This window comes from the organism of the source record quoted next, unplaced genomic scaffold, assembly GCF_019419815.1.
Source record: "Pyrus x bretschneideri cultivar Hongxiangsu unplaced genomic scaffold, Pyrus_bretschneideri_v1 Contig30, whole genome shotgun sequence".
In the NCBI taxonomy this organism is placed as follows: domain Eukaryota; kingdom Viridiplantae; phylum Streptophyta; class Magnoliopsida; order Rosales; family Rosaceae; genus Pyrus; species Pyrus x bretschneideri.
In genome coordinates this window covers 72,592-78,029 of record NW_025999613.1, presented here as the reverse complement: position 1 = coordinate 78,029, position 5,438 = coordinate 72,592, and the positions used below count along the sequence as shown (strand labels likewise).

General features: G+C 39.0%; 1 long non-coding RNA gene across 1 annotated transcript; it reads left to right on the top strand.

Moving 5' to 3' along the window:
- The first annotated feature begins 348 nt into the window (after positions 1 to 348).
- LOC125479911 lies at positions 349 to 994 on the top strand. Its single transcript, XR_007260358.1, has 2 exons — positions 349 to 425; positions 751 to 994. It is a non-coding gene; the product is annotated as an uncharacterized LOC125479911 (long non-coding RNA).
- The last annotated feature ends 4,444 nt before the right edge of the window (positions 995 to 5,438 follow it).

Here is a 5,438-nt window from a genome sequence, read left to right as displayed (position 1 = left end):
TAGTGTGTCTGAGGCTAGAGCTTTTGTGACAAATCACAAGTCATTTGGAGATAAAGTATACAAGGGAAAAAGGCTAGATCTGAAGTGTCTACATTGTAATAATGTTGGACATCTAATAGATCGATGCTGGATATTGCACCCAGAGTTGAAGCCAAGGTTTGAGAACAAGCCTTTAAGAGATCATAAGGGCTCACACGCTAGACCACATACAAACAAGTACCATGCTGATGCTGCTACATCCATCGGTGGGTCGATGAACTTTACAGCCAATCCGGCTAACTTGTTGAATGAGTTCTCAACCTACCTTCAAACCAGAAAAGGAAGCACAGGTGAAACGTCGAGTGGAGAAAGTCAAACTGCTCTTCTTGGACAGTTTGCAGGGTTCTTAGCTGAATCTGGTCATGTACCTCAAGGAGACATTCCAGGTATCATGTGTGCTTTTTCAACTGCTCTAAATGTTAGTCACTCTCATGATTTTTGGATTATAGACTCGGGTGCCACAGATCACATGACAAATCAATATTCAAAGCTATACGATTTTGAAAGCTACACTAAACCATCACTAGTTTCTGTACCAAATGGTAGAGGTGTGCCAGTTCTAGGTAGAGGGAAAGTTAAACTGATCTCAGAAACTGTTGAGTCCACAGCGTTATATTTCCATCTTTTCCTTTTCAATTATTGTCCGTAGGAAGGATTACAAACTCTCTAAACTGTCGTGCAATTTTTTCCCCCCACAATGTTGTTTTTCAGGATCTAGCCACCAAGAAGCTGATTGGTGAAGGTCACTACCTAAATGGGCTGTACTATTTTTCAGAGGACCTCAATGTTCCAAAGGGATTCCAAGTCAGCTCAAACCTAGAACATCGGTTGTGGCATCAACGCCTAGCACATCCCTCAGAATCTGTGTTGTCTACGTTGTTCCCTAGTTTATGCAAATCCTCCCTTGTATGTGAAATTTGTCATTTGTCAAAATCTACTAGACTCCCATTCAATTCTTCCATGTCTAGGACTAGCAAGTTTTTAGAGATGGTGCACTCCGATGTTTGGGGACCTGCACCTCTAGAGTCTTTTGATGGTTATAGGTACTACGTTATCTTTGTTGATGATTTCTCAAGAGCCACTTTGTTGTACCTCCTAAAATTCAAAAGTGAAGTTATGGATGCTTTCAAGGACTTTCATAATCTTGTCATGAACCATTTTTCGTCCCAAATCCACATACTAAGGTCTGATAATGGCACTGAATATACATCCAAAAATATGACTAATTATTTGAGCACCCATGGAATTATACATCAAACAAGTTGTGTAGGTACTCCTCAGCAAAATGGAATTGCCGAAAGGAAGAATAGGGACCTACTTGAACAAACCAGGGCGCTAATGTTGCAAATGAATGTGCCTAAGAGGTTTTGGTCTCAAGGAGTTCTTGCAGCCACCTACCTTATCAACAGACTGCCTAGTCGTGTTCTGGATACAAAATCACCATCTGAGGTTATGCAAAACAAAAAAATTAATCTTTCCCATCTGAGAATCTTTGGATGTACCTGTTATGTTCATATTCAATCTCATCACCGAGACAAGCTTGATCCCAAAGCTGTCAAGTGTGTTTTCATGGGATACTCCTCCACCCAAAAAGGGTAAAAATGCTACAATCCGTGCTCCAGGAAGATGTTTGTCTCAAGAGATGTACGGTTTGATGAAAACCAACCATATTTCAACAAATCATCAGATCAAAATCGTCAGGGGGAGCACTTCCTAGATTTCTTCCCATTGCCAAATCCAGTCGAACCAAGTGACTGTGTCCATTCACTACCTCACAACCGGGACTCTCATGCAACCCTTAATGACAACCTGCTTATTGGAGACGACACTGAAGCCTCAGAAGCACAAGCAGTCCCCTATGACCATAACACAACATCTATACAAGAGAGTGGAGCTGAACCTATTGTGATCCCAGCTTAACCCCGCAGGAATCCGACTCGAGATCGACATCCACCATTAAGGCTGCAAGACTATGAAACTTACCATGCAAGGTACCCTATTCACAAGTTTGTAAATTACTCCAAAGTCTCTCACTCTCATGCAGCCTTCCTCAGTAAACTGTCCTATGAAAGTAAACCAAGGAACTTTCAAGAAGCCAATCGTCAAGTTGTGTGAAGGCTAGCCATGGAAGAAGAACTCAAAGCCTTGAATGAAAATAAAACCTGGAGTGTAGTTCAACTTCCCAAAGGCAAGAAGGTGGTAGGCAGTCGGTGGGTCTATAAAATCAAGTTTAATTCTGATGGCTCAATTGAACGACACAAGGCAAGATTGGTGGCTTGCGGTTTTACTCAAACTTTTGGAGTGGACTATAAGGAGACATTTGCTCCCGTGGCTAAGATGAGCACAATAAGGGTTTTGTTATCTGTTGCAGTGAACCATGAATGGCCATTGTACCAAATGGATGTAAAAAATGCTTTTTTACATGGAGACCTCGAAGAGGAAGTCTACATGCAACTACCCCCGGGTCATCCACAAGCACAGAATTCAGGTATGGCTTGCAAGCTTCATAAGTCAATCTATGGCTTGAAACAATCTCCTCGTGCCTGGTATGCCAAACTGAGCTCGGTACTTGAAAATTTTGGGTTCAAGAGAAGTCATGCTGATTCCTCCCTGTTTGTTCGAATAGGATCAGTTGGCAAATTAGTTGTACTAATCTATGTTGATGATATCATCATCACAGGTGATAACATTGATGAGATTCACACTCTTAAACATTCTCTTCATCAACAATTTGCCATTAAAGACTTAGGAGTTTTAAAATACTTCCTTGGGATTGAACTGGCCACTTCCCCCAAGGGACTTTTTTTGAGTCAAAGGAAATATGTGATTGACTTACTTCAAGAAGTGAAGATGATGGATTGCAAACCAACTCGTACTCCTCTTGATAGCAAATTGAAGTTGGACTTGACAGGAGAACCTCTCAGTGATATCAGTTACTACCAACGATTGGTGGGTAAGCTTATATATCTCACCATCACCAGACCGGATATAACTTACGCCGTCAGTCTTGTAAGCCAATTCATGCATGCACCCACTGAAGCTCATTTAAATGTTGTTAAAAGAATTCTCAGATACCTCAAAGGCTCCATTGGTCGGGGAATCGTCATGAAAAACAATGGTCATACTCAAATCATTGCCTACACCGATGCTGACTGGGCAGGGAATGCTATTGATAGAAAATCCACTACTGGCTACTGCACGTTGGTTGGAGGAAACCTCGTGACATGGAAGAGCAAAAAACAAAATGTAATTGCTCGCTCAAGTGCCGAAGCTGAGTATAGAGCCATGGCTTCCACTGCATGTGAACTCATTTGGCTCAAGGGCCTTCTCTCGGACTTGGGGTTCTCAATCAACGCACCTATGTCTCTTTTCTGTGACAATCAAGCAGCTATGCATATTGCCTCCAATCCGGTGTTCCATGAACGCACCAAACACATTGAAGTTGACTGTCACTACGTTCGGGAACAAGTCCAGTCCAAGGTAATTCAAACCACATTCACTCGAAGCTAAGATCAGCTTGCTGATATTTTCACGAAGTCTCTTGCTTCTCCTCAGTTTCAAAGTCTGCTCTCCAAGCTTGGATCAATTAACCTCCTTGATCCAGCTTGAGGGGGAGTATTGGAAGTATAAGCCGTCCTATAGCCGTCCTATAAGCCGTCCTATAGCCGTCCTATAAGCCGTCCTATCCTATAGCCGTCCTATAAGCCGTCCTACCTACACACTTGGATCCCTTAATTTAGGGTGATTGGACATAAGTCTTCCCTTTTTTCATGTATATATATCCTTGTAATCTTGTAGAGAAATATAATGAGAAAAAGCATTCTCTTCCATATTTTCCACAGTATGTCTCATCATGAAAGTGTGGGTGGCTGCATGAATGTATGGGCAGAAGAGAGGCAGGCGATGGTGGAGATCAAAAAGGGAGAGAAAAGTTCTTTTTTTTTTTTTTTTAAATTTTATTTTATTTTTTTTTCGTATATAGATATTTCACAAGGGGAGGAGATTTTTTTTTTATTTTAATATTCTCATATTGATTTGTGGTGCTCAATTAGTGTCTATGTGAGTATCACGTCATCCGTTAACCGAATTTTTTGGTGGAAAACTAAACAGATGTATGATAGTCTCTCAAAATTATGACTTTAGATACCAAATGGGAACGAAAAATACTTAATGTATAAAATATTAAAAATGAAGAAACTTAAGCGTACAAAAATGAGATTAACCCTAAAAACTAAATGCAGCCCTCGTTTGACACTCAAATTAAACCCTCGTTTGACAATTGTAGTACAATGGATAAGTGAGGGATCGTTCTAGACCGGGGATTAGGAGGGCTTGCTAAAACCTTCTAAATTGACTTAAAAACGTAAAAACAATATAAAACACTAAACTAGACTCAAAGAATGCAAAACTAAAATTTAAAACATTAAGACAAACCAAAAGACTCAAAACTAATTTTGGACGAATTTAAGATTATGGCTTGATTCAAAATACTTTAAAACATAAACTAAACAGATTCTAAGCACTAAAGAACAAGAAAGTAAAGGGGGGGAAAAGTTTTGATTTGACGAAAATTGAAATAACAAAACAAGTTAATAAACTAAGCGGAATGTAAATATGAATTTGTGATGGAATGAATGGAATGAAGGCTAGCTAAGGGGTTCTTCTTCACACATGTTATACTTGCATACAAGATTGATTCTCAGTTGGTCTTTCGATAAATTATGAAACTCAACACTCCGGATTAATTAGGTCCGCTTAAATTAACCGTCAAGTTTTCCTTAAGTTAATGAATTGGATGGGTTTGCGCAACGCAATTCACAACATTCTCCAAAAGTCCTTTACGTGAATAGCACAATAAAGATACAATCAAAGATCATTAAGCATTATGAAAACTATAAGTGTTGACGAGGCATTCGTTACTATGATGAGCATGAAACTCGTGCCAAGAATTCATTTAACACGATTGTTTATAAGCAACCTCCACTACTTGTGAATATAAGTTCATAACGATTAGGTGAAATTCACTTATATTCTAGCGTCATATTTATGCATGAAAATTAAGCGTGCATTCTTAATAAACATTCATAAATAAGTTATCACTCAAACGGTTTAAATAAATTGAATCCAAAACTTATGAAATTCCAACGAAAGTTAATCAATTCATATTGCAAATATAAACATAGTTTCGAATCACCCCCTAGCTAAAGGGGGTTTAGTTCCTCATAACTTTGAAATCAAAGAAACACCTAAACATTCCAACAACTCAAAACTTGAATTGTATGAACGTTTAAGCACTCTTTTCTTCCATTTCTCATACGTACAAAACAAAGAGAATTAAAATGAAACTTTGAAATCAAAGAAACACCTAAACATTCCAACAACTCAAAACTTGAATTGTA